This window comes from Crocodylus porosus, unplaced genomic scaffold (genome assembly GCF_001723895.1).
Source record: "Crocodylus porosus isolate Cpor-Errol unplaced genomic scaffold, CroPor_comp1, whole genome shotgun sequence".
In the NCBI taxonomy this organism is placed as follows: domain Eukaryota; kingdom Metazoa; phylum Chordata; order Crocodylia; family Crocodylidae; genus Crocodylus; species Crocodylus porosus.
In genome coordinates this window covers 236,789,267-236,809,944 of record NW_017728886.1, presented here as the reverse complement: position 1 = coordinate 236,809,944, position 20,678 = coordinate 236,789,267, and the positions used below count along the sequence as shown (strand labels likewise).

The following is a 20,678-nucleotide window of genomic DNA, read 5'->3' as shown; positions in this document are numbered from 1 at the left end:
CATCTTGGCATCAATGATGACTCCAAGATCCTTTTCTGCCTCTGTACTGACAAGAAGGGAGTTCCCCAGCCTGTAGGTATGGTGCTGGCTCCTCCTCCCCAGGTGCATTACCTTGCACTTGTCAGTGTTGAATCCCATCCTATTCTCATCCACCCACCCACATTTTTTAAGGAAAAATAGTATGTTTATAAGATCCACAAACAGAAAATTATTATAAAATTAATGTTTTGCAAATGTATTTAGAACTGGCCATCACACAAACTTAAAGCCTCATGTAGCCTCTTGAAAATCAGAGACTTAGAGCAGATCAGAAACTGCACCTGAATCAATAATATCATAACTTACCTCAAGGCATGGTTTGGGACCATACCCTGCCCCACTCCCCTCCAAGCTATTTTTTGATACCTGGATCTCCAGCAGAAAGAGGAAGTGAACACACCCCATGCTGGTCTAGAGCCCCCCAGGGTTCTGACTTGAGTCACTGCAGGCATGTGGCTGCATTTTCTGAATCAAAGGTAAATGTCTGTTCATTGTTATTTCAATTTAATCTCTGCAGTTTAGACTAACCCGCAAAGACTGAATCAATTCAGCCTTAGGATTTTTGACTGTCTGTACTTAGCCATGAAGACTGTATCTCCTTATACTTGGATAAATGATTTCCTGTGAATGCAGGGAATTGTATTTAGTGGTCCAGGAGGCCCAATCCACTCTTGTGTGTAATGTGTGCAAACTGGCAGTTACCATGGAGCAGATGAAATGTAGCAACTGCCCATCCCTTTTACCTCATGGTTCACAGTCTCCTCATAGCTGACGTTTTTTATCATTATTTTATTTTTAAAATATCCCTATGCTGATATTTAGCTGCCAACACACAAATAAGAATGATTCTAACACAAAAGCATAAATGTCATATTTCTCGTACAATATGCACCCTTGTGAACATCACTCCACACACAGATGGTTTATTCAAACCCTTTTGAAGTGAAGGGGTTAAATGTCTAATAAATGAAACAGAAGTCATAGTTTCAGACTGCTTAACTCAAATCATTATTGTGAAGCAAGAACTCACTGTTCTTGTTACCAGCTAATCAGAAGCATTCATTCGTGTCTGTTTGCAGTTGGTGTGCACATAAAATGAATAGGACTGTCATTCATAAAAAAATTCTATGCAAATGGCAATAAGTAAATACATAATGAAATCAGATCAATGGTAGCCCAGATAAACAGTCCAACACAATCATAAGAATGTGGGCATCATCATGTTAGCATCATCCTGTACTAAAGTAAGTGGTAATAAACAGACATAGCCACAGACATGTTTATAAATATTCTTAAACCCATTTCAAATCAGTGCACAAGTGAAAATTAAATTTCTGCATCAATATTTTGACTCATGCTCTCAGGTTAATGAGAAACCTAAGAGATTCAAACGAGGGCTTACACTTACAAAAAAAAAGTAGGTTTTCAAATTCATTAAAAGTAATGAATTTATATGCATTTACTCAGTAAAAGAATGCCAACCCTTAATTCATAGTTACTGTCAACTGTAAACTCCTCAAGGAAAGAACTCATGCCTCCACTTCGTTTTACAGACTGAGGCATTTTATTTGCACACAATCTCTACCATCTGTAATTAAACATTAAAGGCTGAATTTGCAGAAGTATCCAAAGAATGATTTTTTTTTTTCAAATATCTAGTTGGTCTAATAAAAGATACCACCTCTGCCACAAGTTCTGATTCCAAAAGTACCCAAGTGATTTATGAGTTTGGGTGTACTTTAGTGCTACAGGTACTTTTAAATCATTTAAATATTTCTGAAAAATCCATCCTAAGAATTTATTTTACACGCATAATTTTACACTGCAATGTAATTTGCCTGTATTGCTTACAGTGTATATTAAGAGGCTTCATCTGTATAACCCACACCCCCCAAAGTACTATAAATAGGACACATGCTTATGTTAATGTTGCAATAAGCTTAACATAATTTTCCAATTCGTGCATATGTGTACAATTTTAGAACTAAATCCTAGGTTCAGAAGCAGAAGAAAACTTTATGTCGACCAACAACTAATCATAGGCTGTGAAGTAGCAAGCATTCATAGCACAAGCGCTGCAGCACGTTACAACACTGAAAGTACGCTGCAATAGGGGGTTGTTCCTCTGCCTCTCTGCAACCCTCCCCACCCAAGGGGAACTGACAGTGAGACTGATCACTGACTGCCTGCTATCTCTCCTGCTGGGCAACAGGGACCACCAGGCAGGCTATTAATCAGCAGGCACTGGGGACTGCTGCTGCCACTGAGAGAGCAGAGTTGCAGCTCCCAGGTCTCTGGGGCAGTAGCAGGCTTTTTAACAGCCCACTGCCCTACATGGGAAGGTGGTGAGGCACGCCTGCTGCTGCCTCAGGAATCACCACTATGACAACAGCTGTTCCCGCCACTGCGGTGATCAGGGCTGCAGCCTATGGGCCTGGCAGGGCGGCTGCTTGCTCCCTGGCAGGCTGTCATAGAACCAGCTACTTTCCCTCCCTTTCTCCCTCCCCTTGTCCCTGGAAGTACTTCTTTTGGGAAGAGGCTTTGCCATCTTAGAACTGGAAAAAAAAAATGATGTACTAAAAACCAAACATCCATAATATATTTTAATTTAAAAAATATTTTTGTCCTGATTTGTGTTTGTGCTGTATATATAGAAGTGATTACATAATAGCTCAAAATGAAGCTTACTCTTCTATACTGTGTGGTGTGTGGCGGTGAGTAGGGAGATATGGGGAGGTTGTGGAGATGTGTGGATATGGGGTTTGTGGGGGCACCTGTGCAGTGCATGTGTGGTGGGGTGTGGGCATGCAGCAGCGAGCACAGCTGCCCCCAGAGGCACGTGCATTTGTGTGTGGGTACAGTATTTATGTGGTGTGTGACTGTGTGTGGGGAAGGCTGTAGTTGTACGGTATGCAGGGGAGAGTTTGAGGGTATGTGGGGTGTCCATGAGAGCCCCCCTGTACACGCCTCCCTGAGCTGGTCAGCACCTGACCCGCCCAACAACAGCCTGGAGCCCATGCACCCTGGCACCTCCCTGCCATCACCAACAGTGTGCAGTCCCAGCACGCCCCGCAACCACTCCAAATGGCCTCACCATGGTGCATCCTGCCACCTGTGGGCATCCTGCCACCTGTGGGCTGGAGCAGATCCTTCCACCTGCTGCTGCTGGCCCCAACCCTACAGTAGCAGCAGGGATCACCATGCACAACCCCGATCCCGAGCACCCCACACTGGCTTCGGCACCCCTCTGGGCCGAGCAACAGCAACGACAGTAGCGCCAGGCAGGAAGTGTTGCTTGGGGGGGAAGGTTCTTCGCTGCCACCACACAGTTTTTGCTCCAGACACCTGGAGCACCTGCCACACTGGGTTGCAGTGCATCTCCATCACCGCCACCTCTGGGCTGCCCTGCGCAGCAACAGTGACATGTGGAGCAGCTGCAGGGCAGCTGAAAGGTGGTGGTGACAGAGCCGCACTGCAGCCTGGCACGGCATGGTCTCCAGGCAGCTGCACCAAAAGCTGCCCAGCAGCAGCAAGGGGGAAGGGCCACTTTCCCCCATGCTGAGCAACAGTTTCTGCCTGATGCAGCTGCCACTGCTGCTGCTTAGCCCAGAGGGACAAGCCCAGAGCCAGTACTGATGTCCAGGTTCAGCAGCAGTGGCACAGGAGAGAAACTGCTGCTCAGCACAGGGCAAAAGTGGCCCCTCCCACTGCCCCTCACCGGCACTTCCTGGTGCAGCTGCCCAGAGCCCACAGGGGCTGCCCTGCGTCTGCTCTGCACCACCACTGTTGCCCCTGCACGGCCACCACAGCCCTGTACAGGCTTTGTGCAGCTGCATGAGGAAGTGCCCACGACAGGGAGGGGCAACTTTTCTGCCTCTACTAAGCAGCATTTTCTCTCCCATGCTGCAGCTTCTCAGCCCAGATAGGCAAGCCTGGAGATGGCACAGGGGGTCCAGCTCGTCCCCACCTATACCACGGTGCTGAGGAAAGCAGCAGCAGCAAAGGAGCTGCCATGGCTAGGCTACCTAGAAAGGCAGTCCTGCTGTGGAGCAGCCCCAGTCCCAGCCCAGCTGTATGCCCAGGGGATGGCACCTCAGCCAGGGGGCACCAAGGGACCTGCCATGAGCCAGACAAAGCCCCTCCGCAGGCTGGATCAGGCCTGTGAGCCATATTTTGCCCACCCCTGCATTAGACCCCAAAATGTATTATTATATAAGCTTTATTTCTTATACCTGTAAAGTAATACATTAGGATTTCCCTGAATTTTTTTCACCTGTTTAGTACAAAGACAAACATTTTCTTTCATTTGATTTTTTTCCCTAACGTATGATTTATAGACCACAATATACCAACCATTTAATTATACAATTAATTTTGTCACTGACATCACTCAGTTACAAACTATTTTTCATGCAGAATTAGAGCATAAGCAGAGCTGACCCTAAACATTATATCACACAAAGAAATCAAATGTCCCCATACATGAGGACAACTAATGGCTAGCTGCACTGACCGGTGTAGAAAGGCTATCTCCCATAATTCTATTGCCCAGTTTGCCTGAAGAATGAATGATCCTCGTAAGTGAAAAGATAAAGAAAATAAACATGTTTCTCACATGCATGAAAGTATCCTGTAAAATGCAATTTATGTTATTCTGCCAGATGTACGAAGGGTGGTAGAATTTTTTTTTAAATTTTTTTTCTACGGGAAAACAGATGCAAATGTGTATACCCTGCAAAAGCAAAATATTTTAGTAATTTGCCACTACTTCATCAAATTCCATTACAAAAGACATCACATCCTTTTCCAAATAAAATTCCTAAGTAGTTTTAAAATGGAGATTCACAAATATTTCTGCAGCTTGAAATTTTCTCAGAAATTTTCTCCAGTAGAAATTTATGGTCAGTATAAGCTAGCTTCTCAATTCCCTTCTCTGATAATACAAGACAATCTGAAGGTCTGTTATAATGGCTTATGAACACAGAAAACAGGCCTGAAAGAAACCTCTTGGGCCATCTTATCCAATACCTTGCTGTAGTATGCAATCATGCCATAAGCCTTTTCATTAAGTATGTCAGAGATGGTGCGTACAGGCATTCAAGTTACAGCTGCCATTCTCCCCCTGGTCTCTGCTTTCCCAAATCTGGGGTGACCCTGGTCTGGCATTCATTTACCTCAGCAGGAACTCTCTGAGGTCGACTTTGAGTCCATTTATTTTTCTCTGGGAAATGCCATTTCTGATGCAGGAGAAAGAGCTTGAAGTTTGCATGCTTTTGCAGGCAAATGGAGATTCTCCCTAGTAGAAAGTAAAAAACTTCTGTATTTTCTAATGATACCTCTCTGCTTTAGTAAACTTTATAGAGAGGTCCAACAGCAAAGATGATAAAAAATTTAGATACACCAACGGTAGTTCCCAACTTCTGTGAAAACTTTATGCAAGTGGAAAAGGTTTGTACGTAGAAAACAAGGCAGAATGATTGCTGAGATCATTTTACTTAATGCTTAGAATGCTGCAATATGTCTATATGGCACAAAGCCACCTTGCAGGAGATGGGCTGTCACTGTGGTGAGAGGCACCATTCTCACCCAACTACCTTGCTCCTGAATTGGAAGTAGTGTAGCCCCATTTCATGCAGCACTGTATGGGCATGTCCCAACAACCGTGCCTGTGTGGTTTGCAGTAACCTTAAATACATGCCACTGCTATTTGTCCCACAGGAAGCGCACAACCCTGCATGTACATGCATGTGGGGACACACCCTATGTGTACTAATAAGTTCTGCTGAAAAGCAAAACTCATTGTAATTTATTTTAAGTGCCAGGGTTTTCTGTCACACCTCTTATCTCATCTTTATTATTCTTTGTAAACAAAATCTGAATTCTATACCTGTGTATATAAGAATAAGTTAACAATTGTGAGACTTCAAACTTAGTTAATTCTTACATTCTTCTTCCCACAGTTTCATTCTGGGCTTTAAGAAAGAAAATATATATTTTTAAAATTTCATGACAACCAATTTTGCCTTACTTAAGACTGGCAGCATATCTGTGCAAGACGTACAAAGCAGTGCTCCATCATGAATTATTATTCATGTTGAGCTTCCTACCACTGGAGCTCTTACAGTAGTGGTGCTGTTAGAGTCATGCTGTAAAGATACTTCAAAGATTTTCTTTTCAACATCATAGTCACAATATGGTAATAGTTCTCCTGCAGATCTATTCAAGGATTTTCACAAATTAATCACATTAAGTGCAATGACAAATACTAGAAAATATTGGGTTTTTAATGGAGATGATTAAACTATTACCAATTCAGCTAGCTTACTTAACAGGAAGATGCATATGAATCCTTAAAATGTACTGACCAACATAAACTAGCTCATGACAGTTCTTTACTTCATCAGGAACTAACTTCAGTGTTTTTCCTTAAGTTTTATTTTCATGAGTACACAAGTACTTAATTCAGTTTTTCCTATTTTGTCTCTGTAGCAGGGCACTGTAGGTGCCTGCGACTTCAAGCTCCTGACCCAAGCTGCCAGCAGGTGCCTGACTGCAGCAGCCATTTTAAATCTCTGGCTGCCTTTATATCTGCATCAGTTCCCTGCTGGCAGAGGAGGCAGCAACATCGCCTGGCTGCAAGGCCACTGGTACCATCCTGGAGATAAGGGGGGAGCTGTAGGGGATGGTTTAGGAGGCTCCTGGTCCTCAGCATGACCTAAACCTGCACCCTGCCAGGATTGGTGGCCTGGTGGGGCTCTCAGTGGTGCGGAAACCCCAGGAAATAGCAGGCCAGTGATCACCCCTGCGAAAGGCAAGTAGGGGTGCCTTAACCCCAGCCCTCACTTTCGGGTGGGTTAGAAATAACATCTAAGGCTGAGCACAATGACCTACTGCCCCAGGAGGGAGTGAGAGTCCCTGGTGAGACCCCGGAGCACCACTTGTGGTGTGTGCATTGGGAATAAGATCGAAGTGAGGAGTAGAGACCAGGTAAGCTACAGGAAGCGCCCGAGCCAGTTGAGGAGAGACCCCTTGGGCCAGGCACGCTCCCCAGAGCTCCTGAGCCAGGAATGGGGAACCCCACTCCAGAAGGCCAGGCAGGAGGTGAAGACCACACTGAAGGACTCAACTGATCAATGCAGGGAACCTATAATAAGCAAGGGACCTAAGGGTCAAAAGGGCCAGGGCACACCACGAGGGACACCTATAAGCAAGGGAGCTCAGGGTCCCAACTGGGCCTGAGATGGGATCAGGGCTTACAGAAGCCAAAGGTCCACATGGTTGGGGGCCACAGCTAATGGGTGAAGGCAAGGGTCCAACTAATTGCCTGAGATGCTATCTGTGAGGCTTGGGCCATGGTGTAGCAGTGGTATGGGAGCTGCAGAAATGCCCCTAATATCGGGGTGTAACAGTGGGCAGCCTCCCACCTTAATTAACATTTTATTAATTACCAACAAGGCATGGCAGGAAAGACAGGTGGGCAGCGTGCCCAGAGGCAGGTGGGAAGCTAGCTGCGGCTAGTGAGGGATGCCACCTTGCCACAGTCTCTTACATTAAAATTGTTGTCATTCAAAATGTTGTTCTTCCATTATATTGTGCCACTCAAATTAAAAATCATCCATCCAGTATCAGGAATAAAACTTTTATTGGGACAAGTTTATAATTACATGGAAGTTGTTTTTTAGATATTTGGTCCCATTTTAACAATTTTTAAATCTCCCACAACACATACTGCAAAGCAATACTATTCCTACCCAGACTTTTCTTTTCCCTCCAGCCAAAGAGTTACAAGACTATGCTATATTTTGACAGAGTAGATTCTTCATGGTTATTCTGTAAACAATTATGAAGAATGTGACTGATTAAAAAAAAGGAATATTCATGCTTTTCAAGCAGCCACTATATTTTTCCAAGTTGTACAAGTCTGTAAACTGTGGAAGAATTATAGTGGTCTGTGTTTTTAATGTTGCCCTAAATACTGTTACTTCAGTATTCCATGTGACAGACTATATTTTTTACTGCAAATACTGGATGATACTACCTTGTCATTCAATGGAACTGAAAAACGTTATGAAGCATAACTACATATACAAAAAACTATATTCAACAACACTGGCTTGAATTGTAAGAATACTAAGCATAATCAGTATCCCAAAAGGAGGGAGAAAAAAAAACCAAAAAATAAGTTCTATCAAGTTCTGTGAAACGTAATTATTCCACCCTATTTTATGCAATACCTGAAGACTGGTATCTGATAAGGACCTTGGTTAACAATTCTGCATCTCAGGCACAGTGGAACATTAATTATAAAGGTAAATGTTATCTGTGCAAAAAATAGTTTTCTTGTGATTGTCCTTAGTCCAAAAAAACTAGTTTTTTCTGCTCAAAGTTCAAGGTGTATTTGTTTTTGCTTATGTTAAAAGGAGGCAAAGTTAAAGAAGTGCATCTATTTAAAACAAAAGCTCTTCTAAAACAATACATTAGACTGTACACTCAATTCTCTCCCTAGGGAGAGAATGAGAGAGAAAGCAAATGAAACATGACAGATGCCAGTCATGTTGTTTAATGGTGCTCATATAGAATCATGGAATCATAGACAATTAGGGTTGAAAGGGACCTCAGGAGGTCATCTAATTCATTTTGCCTCCCCACCAATCAAGGCAGAAGCATCCCCAACTACATCATTCCAGCCAGGGCTTTGTTAAGCCAGGCCTTAAAAGCCTCCAAGGATGGAGATTCCACCACCTCTCTAAGTAACTTGTTCCAGTGCGTCACTACCCTTCTAGCGAGACAGTTTTTCCCAAACCTCCGATGCTGCAACTTTAGACCGTTGCTCCTTGTTCTATCGTCTGTTACCACTGAAAACAGTCTGGCTCCATCCCCTTTTGACCCCCACTTCAGGTAGTTAAAGGATGCTACCAAATACCCTCTCAGTCTTCTCTTCTCCAAACTGAATAAACCCAGTTCTCTCAGCTTCTTCTCAAAAGTCATGTGCCCCAGCCCCTGAACCATTTTCCTTGCTCTCCACTGAACTGTCTCCAACTTGTCCATATCTTTTCTATAGCAGGGGGACCAAAACTGGACACAATACTCCAGATGTGGCCTCACCAGTGCAGAATAGAGTGGAATAATTACTTCCCTTGATCTGCTGGCAACACCTCAGCGGGCAGCGAAGCCCAGTATGCAGTTAGCCTTCTTGGCAACAAGAGCACACTGCAGACTTGTATCCAGTTTACTGTCCACTGTAACCCCCAGGTCCTTTTCTGCACAGCTGCTGCTTAGCCAGTCACTCTCCAGGCAGTGCATGGGATTCTTCAGTCCTAAGTGCAGGACTTTGCACTTGTCCTTGTTGAACCTCATAAGATCCCTTTTGGCCTAACCCTCCAATTTGTCTAGGTTACTCTGAATCTTAGCCCTACCCTCCTGTATATCTACTACACCCCGCATCTTGCTGTCATCTGCAAACTTGCTGAGGGTGCAATAGATCCCATCTTCCAGATTGTTAATGAAAATATTTAACAAGACAGCCTCTAGAACTGACCCCTGCACTTGATACCAGCTGCCAACTAGACATTGAGCCATTGATTGCTACCGGTTGAGCCTGACAATCCAACCAGCTTTCTATTCACATTACAGTCCATTCATCCAACCCATACTTCCTCAATTTGTCTGCAAGAACACTGTGGGAGATTCCACTAACAGCCTTGCGAAAGTCAAGGTATACCACATCTGCTGCTTTCTCCACATCCACAGAGCCAGTTATCTTGTCAGAAAAGGCAATCAGGTTGGTCAGGCATGACTTGCCTTCGGTGAATCCATGCTGACTGTTCCTAATCACCAGGGATCCAGGTTTTCCATTCACCATGGAAAAACACAGTAAACCCCAGATTTTCTCCTTTAAAGGAGAAAAATGCAGGAAACGGGTTTCCCCTTGCAGGCTGGCAGAGTTCCAGCCTGAAAGGGGCTGGTGGAAGTGGCAGGAGGGTGGTTAGGCAGTTGGGTGCCATGTGCATGTGAGAATGTACACATGCACATGGCCACCAGGCAGCCTGGAGAGCAGCTCCCTGCAGGTAAGTCTGGTGGCAGGGGGAATTGAGGCCCCCATAGCAAGGGAGTTGGACAGGGCTGGTGCTGCTGTACAGCTAAGGTGGTGCATGGAGCCTGGGGAAAAGGAGAAGGGGGAGCAGGCTATGGGAGGCTCATCTTGGGGGCAGTGTGGAAGCTGGCTCCCTACCGCTGCGCACACTCCCAGAGTGGTATGGGGGGCAGGTGCCCTACAAATGTGTGCATGGGGCAGAGGCAGGCTGCCTGCTGCAGACTTGGGCTCCCTGCCCTGTTGCCTTCCCCCCAGGGCCTCCATGTCTTGGAGGGCTCTGGATGGGGAATGAGACTCACCAGTCAGGGTGAGGGGACTGTGAGTGGGGAGTGAGGGCCACCAGCAGGGTCTAGGTGGCTGTGGGTGGGGAGTGAAGGGTAACAGCATGGGCAGGGCATCGGCATATCAGGGCTGCTCAGCAGTGGGGGAGGACAGGTGCACCTGAACCTGCATCCTGGTGAGCAAAGAGGGCAGGGGGAACTATGATTTTCCATGATGAACTCAAAATTAAACACAAAAATGTATAGGTATTTAGCCTTTGTTTTATTAATCTGATTGAGGCATTGGCAGGTTTCCAAATTGCTTTAAAATTGCAAATATATCAATAAAATATTGTGTTCAACTGATACCTATGTATATAGTTGTGCTTTATTTTAATCATGGAAAAATGCAGATTTGGGAATTCTTAATCAGAGAATGTGCTATTTTTAATCAGAGAATTTGTGATTTTTAAACAAAAACCAGGATCCCTGAATCACCTTCTTCTCCTCCATGGACCTGATCCATGATTTTTCTGGAGACTGAGATGAGACTGACAGGTCTGCAGTTACCTTGGTCCTCCTTCTTCCCTTTCTTAAAAATGGGCACTATATTTGCCCTTTTCCAATCATCCAGGACCTCCCCCAGTTGCCACGTGTTTTCAGAGATAATGGACAGTGACTCTCCAGTCACATCAGTCAACTCCCTCAGCACCCTTGGATGCCTCCCATCTGGCCCCATGGGCTTGTACCTGTCCTGCTTTTCTAAATAGTCCCTAACCTGTTCTTTCACCACTGACAGCTGCTCCTCCCCAAACTGTACTGCCCAGTGCAGCAGTCTGAGAATTGACCTTGCCTGTGAAGACTGAGACAGAAAAGGCATCAAGTACTTCAGCCTTTTCCCTCATCATTTGTCACTAGATTGCCTCCCCCATTCAGATTACTATAGCCATCCTCCCCACTTTATGCAGTTTTTTATTGTACCTACTTATGACTTCAGAATACAAATGCAGAGACTTTATTATAAGGCTGGCACACATAAGTCCTTGAAACTGTACCTGAACACCTATATCATTCCTTGAAACAATAAAAAAATACCAATACTAGTTGCAGGGCACCCCCACGACTGGGAGCCCAGTCAGGAAGCATGATTCTATGGATTGTGCTTAAGATCCCATCATGCCTTTACCGGCATGTCTGAAAAGGGTCTAAATTTTCACCAAAAAAAACCAATAATTAAAAATGATAAACATAAATGTTTAAAATAATGTTAATTATAGATTTAATAGCTGTAATTACTTTTAAAATCATAAATACCAACTCCTATAATCCCTACTAAAGAAAGCAGATAAATTTTAAGTGTCTTTATAGTCTATTAAAGTCAGTGGGATTTAAAACATATGCCACAACAAACAGAATTCTCAAAGAGATTATGAATAATCTTAGAAACATTTAATTATCCATTGATTTGTAATTTTGTATTTTTAATTCTGAGATTTTAACTGTCATTTCTCAAAAAAACTGTACAACTGTCTGAAACGTATATCAGAACAGTAGTCTCTCAATAATGATTTTCTAAGAATTAGCTTATTTTGTTATCATTTCCACATATGCAAAGTTAGAGGTCTATTTATGTCATTCAGCTGGTTTTAATTTCAACAAAAGACTTAATAGAGCTATACAGATGTAAAACAATTGAGTAAAGATGTAAATCATTTTAGGTCATTAAAAAAAGCATCAGTCTTTCATAGTAATCAAGTTGAAAAAAATTAATAAAATACCATGCGCATTCTAGGAAAAAACGGAAAATTCCTTACCTGTATTGATTCTCTGAAGAACTCTTCTTACAGGGTTTCTAGTCTTGGACCCCTCCATTAGCTGAAAACTTTTCAGCACACACAGGTAGAGATTATAGCTAATCAGCATGAGAGCTCGGTTAGTCTCACTTAAACTATTTCTACTTCAGCCATAGAATCTCAGTAACTTCTTAAACAGTTGTGCATAGATTCAATCATTTATTTGCATTATGGTACCAGCTAGAGGCCCAACTGAGGTCAGGTCCCAAAAACTTAGAAATTATATGCATAATAAGACAGAACTCCATTCCCTCAGAGGGAGGGATCAGAAATTTATATATATGCTTGAAAGTAAGTGCACATAAAGTCTTTTCATGACAAACGGCTAAGCCCATTATCCTGTACATATTTTTTGCGTATGCTTAATTTTACTACTGTGAGTAGTCCCACTGATTTCAGAAACCACTCACAGAAGAAAAACTAAGCAGATATCTGTGATCTTTTGTTTAAATTTTGTCAGCTCCTCTCATTTCTTGTCCATTACGCAAAAATTTCCAAGCTAAAATAATTTAAATTCAAACTATTAAAGTAGCTCCCAGTTCAGTTTCTTACAGCAAACTAACTTAAAAAGCTGTCTCTGAAATACTCGTGCGTACTGATTTGCATAGGGAGTAGTGTTTTCTTTCTGAAATACCACCACCACTGTTCCTGTGAGTGTATTTTAATAGGAAATGGCTGCCTCAGCTCCCAGACTAGTATGCATCTTTCTTACCATTCCATTTTTTTTTTTGTTTCCTATTAATTATATTCTCTGTTTAATTATAGTATTTACTACAGTGGTAGTAAATATGCTATGCATATTTTGCACAAGCAGTCAAATTTTAGCAATATTACACCGCATTTCAGCACTCTGCTAGCACATCTTTTTTTGAGATAAGGATGAGGATGCAGAAATAGTTTTGTGAAAAATAAAGAGATTTTCAAATTAAGAAAGTGATAACTTCCTAAGTACTACTGTAAAAACAGCTAAATGAAAAAGGCCATAAGTAAAATATTTTCAAGGAGGTGTAAAATGAAGTTAGTTTTATAATTTTAAATGATGAGAAAATTAAAATCATGTTTAAAAGTAAAATCTACTGAAGTCACTTTTTGGAGACTGTTCAAACATATTCTTATGTATTTCTTACAATGGAAATTTTTTAAACTGGGACAATAAATATTTGAACTAAACCACTTGAAACACACTGCCAGTAAGTGTTCTTACCTAAAACAAAACACACCTCTCGCAATCAGCAATACCAAGCAACATGACAGCTGGTCTGGGACAGATGTCATTGATCTTTCTTTGTTTAATATTGAACAAGCTGTTACTAAGTAACATCATGAACAAAACATACCTAATGTTTGCTGCTGTTCACAAAATGTATTGAGAATGGCAAATGGATAGGGTGAATTCAGCATCAGAAGAACTCATTACAGAATGGTTGTGTTACTCTTCTAGCAAAATATTAACAAGTAGTAAAAGAAATCCCTGAAATTCAAATGATAATTGCTCAATGACACTTTAAAAACAATTTGTGGAAGAGATACAAAAATACTAACCTGGTATTGTCACAGGGGTATTTCTACCTCCCTAAGGAGAAGCACTGACACTAATCACCTAAGAGAGTCTTGTCCATGAATCTACACATGAAAGATACCTTATCTTCAGTGTAAGAGTGTTATACTCCTAATACCCTGGACAGGAATAAGTGAGCAGTGAAAATGGTTATCTCTGTCACTTGCTCTTCTCAATTTTTTCAAAGAGCTGCACATAGAAGATAATACAGCTAGGTAGTACATTTTATCCCTCTTAAGGAAACCCTCTGTAACTGCAGCTGTGCAACCGTGAGAATACCCAAAGTAAGGTCATCATCATACTACAGTACTTTAGTGTCAGCTAAATCAATGCAAAGAAGGCATAGAACAAATGTAAATTTCCTTCACCTTGCAAATCTATCCCTGCAGTAAATAACACCATTGCCATAAGGGTCAGAAATCTGAGGTGGGTGAGGATGGTTTGGCTGTGACCACTTCATCTCCCCTCTGATAATGCAGCAAGGCAGAGTCCAAAGTTTATGCAGAAGCAGTTCCTGCTCTAGCCTCATTAAACTAACAATAATATAACACCAAAAGAAACTAAAAATTATAATAATTTAGCAACTTATTATAGTGGTTACTATTATTAAGTAAATTAGATATGCATTCTAGAGGTGCACTGAGATTTTTGGGACAGATACCAATAGCCAATTTTTAAGGAGGCATATCGGCCAATACCAATCAGATTTCCGATACCAGCCCAGCAGCTTGGAGAGCTGTGTGCAGCTGGTAAATCTGGTCTGATGGGGGGGAAGAGGCATGGGGGGAGGCAGATCAAGGCGCCGCAGGGAGGGAGGAGTGGGTCTGGGGCAAGCGCTGCCCAGCTGGGGCGGGACAGGCACAGGACAGAGCTGCAGCTCGTCCTCCGGGTGGGGGGGGGGGGGTGCAGTTCCCACCACTGTGCGCTGCTGCTTGTTTAGGAGCCACTGATCCGGCTGCTCGCCTGCGCTTCCGCTGCTCGTCCAGGGGGGGCATAGGAAGGGCCATGTGCCCCTGGATCTGCGTGGGGCGGGACGACATGGGCTGGAAAGAGTCCGGCACAGCCCCAGCCCCAGTCTGGAGCTACAGCGAGCCCTGCACAGATCCCCGCCCCACCCCGCACAGATCCGGAGGCACAGGCGCGCCCCCCCCAAGTGCCCTCCCAGATGAGAGGCAGGAGCCGCTGGATGAGTGGGAGAGTGCTAGACTAGCCACCAGACCAGAGGCTCCCGGACAAGCAGCTCCATCCCCTACCTGCCCCACCCCACCCGGGTAGAGCTGGCCCCAGCCCCACTCCTCCCTCACCATGAGGGCCTTGATCTGCACCCCCATGCCCCTTCCCTTCTACCACACCAAATTTACAAGCTGCCGGGCTGTGCTCCTGGCTAGTACTTGCTGCGCCGGTATTTATCAGCCAAATTATCAGCCACATCAGACCAATTTCCAATATAATCAATTTCTTTATATCAGTGCCGATTCAATATCAGGCTGATGCATCATGCACCTCTAGTGCATTCTTTTTGTAACAATTACTTTTGTATCTTACGCGTTAGCATCTAATACTGTTAAATTAATAGTCATTTTTAGATTTCAATATTCTTTGGGGCCTGTTCAAGTAAAATATTCATTTCAACACTCTTCATCATCTGGTTATTAGTATTAGGTAACAAGAATACCAGCAATCCCAAAAATGAACAGGGCCCCTACCATGCTGGATTGCAGACACCCATGATAAGACAGAAACCTGGTCATAAAAATCAAGAGAAAAAAAAATATTTCTCAAATCGGAGAACCCTGGCTTCTGGGTTTCAAAAACAGCAAGGTTTATAAGGTTAAACAGGAAATATGGGCTAGGGAAATGTTTAATTCAAATAATATACTCTTTATACTACTGTTGTTCTGCAGTAAAAGATTAAATATATAAAAATATTAATACACTGAACAATGTACGTACAAATGCAGTTATAACACATACCTAGAATAATGTGAATGGTGAAGATTATAACTTAGTGAGCATGAGACTCCTGACAGCAAGAATATAATGAGAATATGATTAAGCACAGCTAAAATATTTAAACAGAAGATGGCATGGGACTCTAGAAATGTGTGCAAAATATTTCAGTGTCTGAAAAATTCAGTATGGAAATTAATCAATAAAGTACGCTGACTAATTTTACCAGGAATAAAAACTAAAAGGAAAAAAATATGTTGGTTCATGGATCCAGACTGTATAAGAAGAAGGTACCTGGAAACATCGTTTCTAAAAGAGATGTTTACAGGGACTAATAGCTGAGTTTGTGAGTTCAACATGGCAAAGACAACAGTGTGTATTTAGGTAACATAAGCAGAGACATCACACCACATGGAGACTTCTCCTTCCTAGGCTTGATCCTACCTCCACTGAAGTCTGAGAAAAATGCAAATTTTGGCCATCAGTTTCATGAAAGCAAGTCAGACCTTAAATATAACTCTAGCCTGGGAAATAACCCAAGTAAAGTAAGATCATTTGAAAATGGTTTGCAATTGATAACTTCTCCTGTTTTTCTCTGTGGTCTGTTTGATCAAAATTATAAACATGTCATAATTATCACTTGAATTTAAAGAGTAGTCAGAAAGAGTAAAGAGAAATTATCTCCCTACATATTCCACTCCACTCTAAGTTTCTTTAAGGAAGAAAGATATTCCAAGGAGGATCAAAACCTGTAAATTAAAGAAACCAAAGCCAGCTGGAACAGACACCAACACCTTTGTTGTGTACCAAAGCAGGAACTAATGGACACAGATGGACATAGGTGATGACATTATTTGTTATTGTTTTCTCTTTGAATGTTCTCTGCTGATTGCCTGTTTGTTCCAAACTCTTCCTGCAGCCTACCTTTAAGTCAAATCACCTTAACCTCATCCTGCCTGCCCTTTATAGCTTCCTCTTTTCTTCTTCCCCTATCCTTTCTATGTTCTTAAACCCCTCCTAATAAAACTCCAAAGAATACAATTAAATCAAAATCACCAGTATTCCCTCCCCCTGAAAAGAGGAAAAATAAAATATTATGGCACTAATACGGCATTTGCAATGCATAATGCAGAGTGCTCTACTTGTATGTTATACAAGTTTCCCCTACCCTTTGTCAACTTATATTGCAATATCTTTGAGACAGGGACTGTCTATTTCTCTATGTTTGTGCAGTGCCTAACACAACAAGGGCCTGCTCAGTTGATCATTAAGCACTACCATAAAATTGCTACTGCTAATAATAATGCTAACAGCCACTGCCACTAGGGGTAGAGACAGAAGTTACACATAAACCAGTTTAAGTGATCAGAAACTGGTTTAAACCGGTGACAGAACATAAGTTCAATGTTCATAAACCACTTTAAAAATGGCCAAAACTTGTTTAAGATAAACCTGATTAAATGTAGTATCAGACTTAACTGATATGGGTCAAACTGGTTTATGCAACTTCTGTCCCAAACCCTTTCCTGATTTAAGTTAAATCAGAGTTCCCCAGCATCCCAAATGCTTTGCAGCCCTGGGCAGGGCTGTACTCTCTGCTCCAGAAACCAGGCTTGGCCCCTCCCCTCTGCTCTCTAACCCAAGCAAAGGTGGAGGCATGGCGAAATGCACGGCCCCCTGAGGCAAAGGAAGCAGGGAGGGGGTTTATTTCACCCCCCTCTACTGGGGGGGACTGAAGCCCCTGTCAGCAATTCCCCCTCTCCCCAATCCAAGAGCAGGGGAGGAAGCATGGCCAGAGCCAGCTGGCATGGCCCCTGCTATCCACCTGCAGCAACAGCAGCTGGGTAGTGTAACAGAAGCAGGAGCTGCAGCTGGAGTTGAGGGGAAAAAAACAGTTCTGCTGGGCCAAGCCAGCTTCCCCTTGCCTCCAGCAGTTACTCACCCTTCCATTCCTGCTGCTGTGCTGCTCTGGGAGGCAGTGGGGGAAGTGTAAGGGAGCTTCAGCCCAGTGGCTTCTCATGTGTTCATGGAGCTCTGGCTGCAGCCCCTGGACGCCTTCCACCCAAATGCCATCTTGGAGCTAGATCCAGAGCTCTACATGCAGGGCAGAAGCCATGTGGCTGAAGCTTCCTGCCCCACAAGCCCTGAGCAGTGTGGCCACAGCGACAGCAGCTGGAGGTTGGGGAGACATAACAGTGGCTTCTGCCCCATGCATGGAGCTCCAGCTGCAGATGCCTTCCACCCAGATGCCCTCCACCTTCCAAGGCTGCCAGGGGCTGCAGCCAGAGCTCCATGCATAGGCCAGAAACTACCAAGCTGAAGCTCTTCCTGCTGCCTCCCAGAGCAGTGCAGCAGTGGCAGAAATGGGAGGGGTAGTAGCCACTGGAGGCAAGGGGAAGCTAGCTAGTTGAAATGGCCAGGCTGAAGGAAGCTCCCCCACCCCGAACAGGAGGGGCTGCAGCTCCTGGATGCTTTCCACCCAGATGCCTTCCAGCTTCCAAGGCATCCAGCAGCTGGAGCCAGAGCTCCATGCACTGGGAGAAGCTGCAAGCTTCCCATGCCCCCCCACCCCAATCCAGAGTGGCACAACACAGCCATGATAGCAGCAGTTGGGGGTGGAGGCAGAAGAGTCCCCCGGCCCTGGCCAGAACGCTGCTGCTGCAGCCCCAGGTGCTGCATAGGGCAAGGGGTGCAGCATCGGCTGCCGGGCTTGGGGCCTGCCAGCATGTCTGGCTGGGAATGGCCCTACTTCCACAGGCAACCCTGTGGGGCCCTACCCAGCCAGCTGGGGCTCCATGACAGCCCCACCCAGCTTGAGCACAGGCAGCCAGGAACAATCTGGCTGCACAACCCCCATGGCCGCAGCCCAGGCTGCCCCTCTGCCACCACCCTCAGTAACACCTGCAGACTAGCTGGGCTCAGCCCCACAACCCCAGCTGCAGCCACAGCCCCAGCCCTGGGAGGACAGCAAAGTCATGCCAGACATCTCTGGCCAGGTCTCCCATCACCCAAGCAAGACTAGGAGGGAAAGCTGAGCAGACTCTGACTGTGGTCCTGTGCCTGGAGACAGGGAAGTTTAATCCCTATCCCCTGCCCCCTTTGCCTGAGGTGCTGCCCTAGATGGTGTTTGGCCTTGGGGACAAGCCTGGCAAGGGCTGCTTCTCCCCTCCTACTCCAGGCAGAGCCTGGCTGGGTCCCTATAGGCCAGGGTAGGGGTTTAAACCCCTTCACAATCACACCCCCCAAGTGAACTTCCCTCCAGACTTATGGCTGCTGCAAAGGAAAGGGAGGGCTACTCTAGCACCCCCCAGCTTCTAGCCTGAGCCACTACAGGCATGTGCCTGCATTTACAAAATCAATAGCAAGTATCTATTCACTTGCAAATCATTTCACTCTTTGCAGGTTAGACTAACCTGCAAAGATTGAAGCAATTCAGGCTCCAGCTTTTTTAATGTGTGTCCCTAGCCCAGGAGTTAAGTAGATAGAACATTGTGTAATAGCGGAAGCAACTGTAGTTAAAATTTTTAAAAATAAAAAAGAGGAAAGAGAAAAAGGAGAACTTTTTCTATTCTCCTACTACCAAACCAATGTAGAGAAGAGTTTCCCTCTACAGCAGGGGTGGGCAAAATATGGCCCGCAGGCTGGATCTGGCTCACCAGGCAATTCCATCCTGCCCATGGGGCCCCTCTGTTAGCCCTGGCCCTGAGCTGCCCCTCTACAAGCAGCAGGTCCCTGCAGGAGCTGCGGCTCTGGTTGTTAAGCAGCCAACTCCCCACCCCAGCCTGGCCTGGCCAGCCTCAGCCTCGAGCCAGGGGGTGAGAGAGACAAGAAACCTCTGCCCGGCAGAGGCTTTTGCCTGGCCACCCCAAGGCTGTCTCCTGACCTCCCTTCCTGCTGGAGTGAGAATTCTGGTACAGGCCCCACCGAACTGGGGCCAGGGACTCCCACTGAGGGGTAGGAGCACAGGGAGTCGTGTGCTGTAGAGCCAGGTGAGGCTGGCCCTGCACCCTGCCACCAGATACAGCCAGGGTCTAGGATGGGAGCACAGGAGCTGCATGTTATGGAGCTGGCTGGGGCTGGCCCCACACCCTGCCACCCTGTGTGGCCGAGGACTCAAGCAGGAGTGCTACAGGGCTGGCTCTGCAAGCTGCTGCCATGTGCAGCCAGAGACTTGGGTGGGAGCATGGGGAGTTGTGTTCTACGGGGCCAGGTGGGGCTGGCCCCACCCCTTACCACTAAATGCAGAGCCAGTGACTAAAATACTCCAGGGACTCCAAGGACAACTCCCTTCCAAACACACCCACACCCTCCCACACAAACTCCCACCCCCCTCCATAACCCCTCCACACATACCCTCCCACAGCCCCCACCCCCATCCACCATACCCACACCGTGCACACACCCCACCAACAGATACACCCACCCACCCAACCCACCCCCACATACACCTTCTTACCCCACCATACACACACAGTATACAAGAGCAAGACTATTTTGAGTAATTATGCACTCACCTCTAGATATAGTAAGCAAAGTTATATAAAAGATTTTACTTGATAGTTCTAAATCCTCACAATCCATAAACATTGTAGCCAATTGAAAAAGCACTATTGCTTATATTTGCATTTTATATTTCTAACTTCAGTAAGCATATTCATTGCTCCCATACACCTGAAAGGTGTTTACATTGGCTGCTATGGTCCTCCTGCTTTACCTGTGGCAGGTTAGGGCGTTAGTTAGGATTATGTTGCATCAGGGTTAAGGGTAATCTTATGTCGAGTTTACTTTATGGTTGTATGGGATTGTGTGGATAGGGACGTTCCTGCCTCAGGCAGGGGGTTGGACTAGATGACCTGTGGAGTCTTCCAGTCCTTCTTCTCTATGACTCTATGACATATAGGCCAGGGACAAAAGTTACACAAACT

At 44.8% G+C, this 20,678-nt stretch overlaps 1 protein-coding gene and 1 long non-coding RNA gene across 2 annotated transcripts in view; both read right to left on the bottom strand.

The window, feature by feature from the left end:
* The window catches only part of LOC109321212, a 46,725-nt gene extending 34,445 nt beyond the window's left edge, over window positions 1-12,280 (bottom strand). Inside the window, exon 1 of the long non-coding RNA XR_002103996.1 lies at window positions 12,207-12,280. This is a non-coding gene — a long non-coding RNA (uncharacterized LOC109321212). The remainder of the gene's footprint in view (window positions 1-12,206) is intronic.
* RIMS2 (regulating synaptic membrane exocytosis 2) overlaps window positions 1-20,678 on the bottom strand; it is an 867,608-nt gene that overhangs the window by 782,274 nt on the left and 64,656 nt on the right. The gene's annotated exons all lie outside the window — the stretch shown is intronic.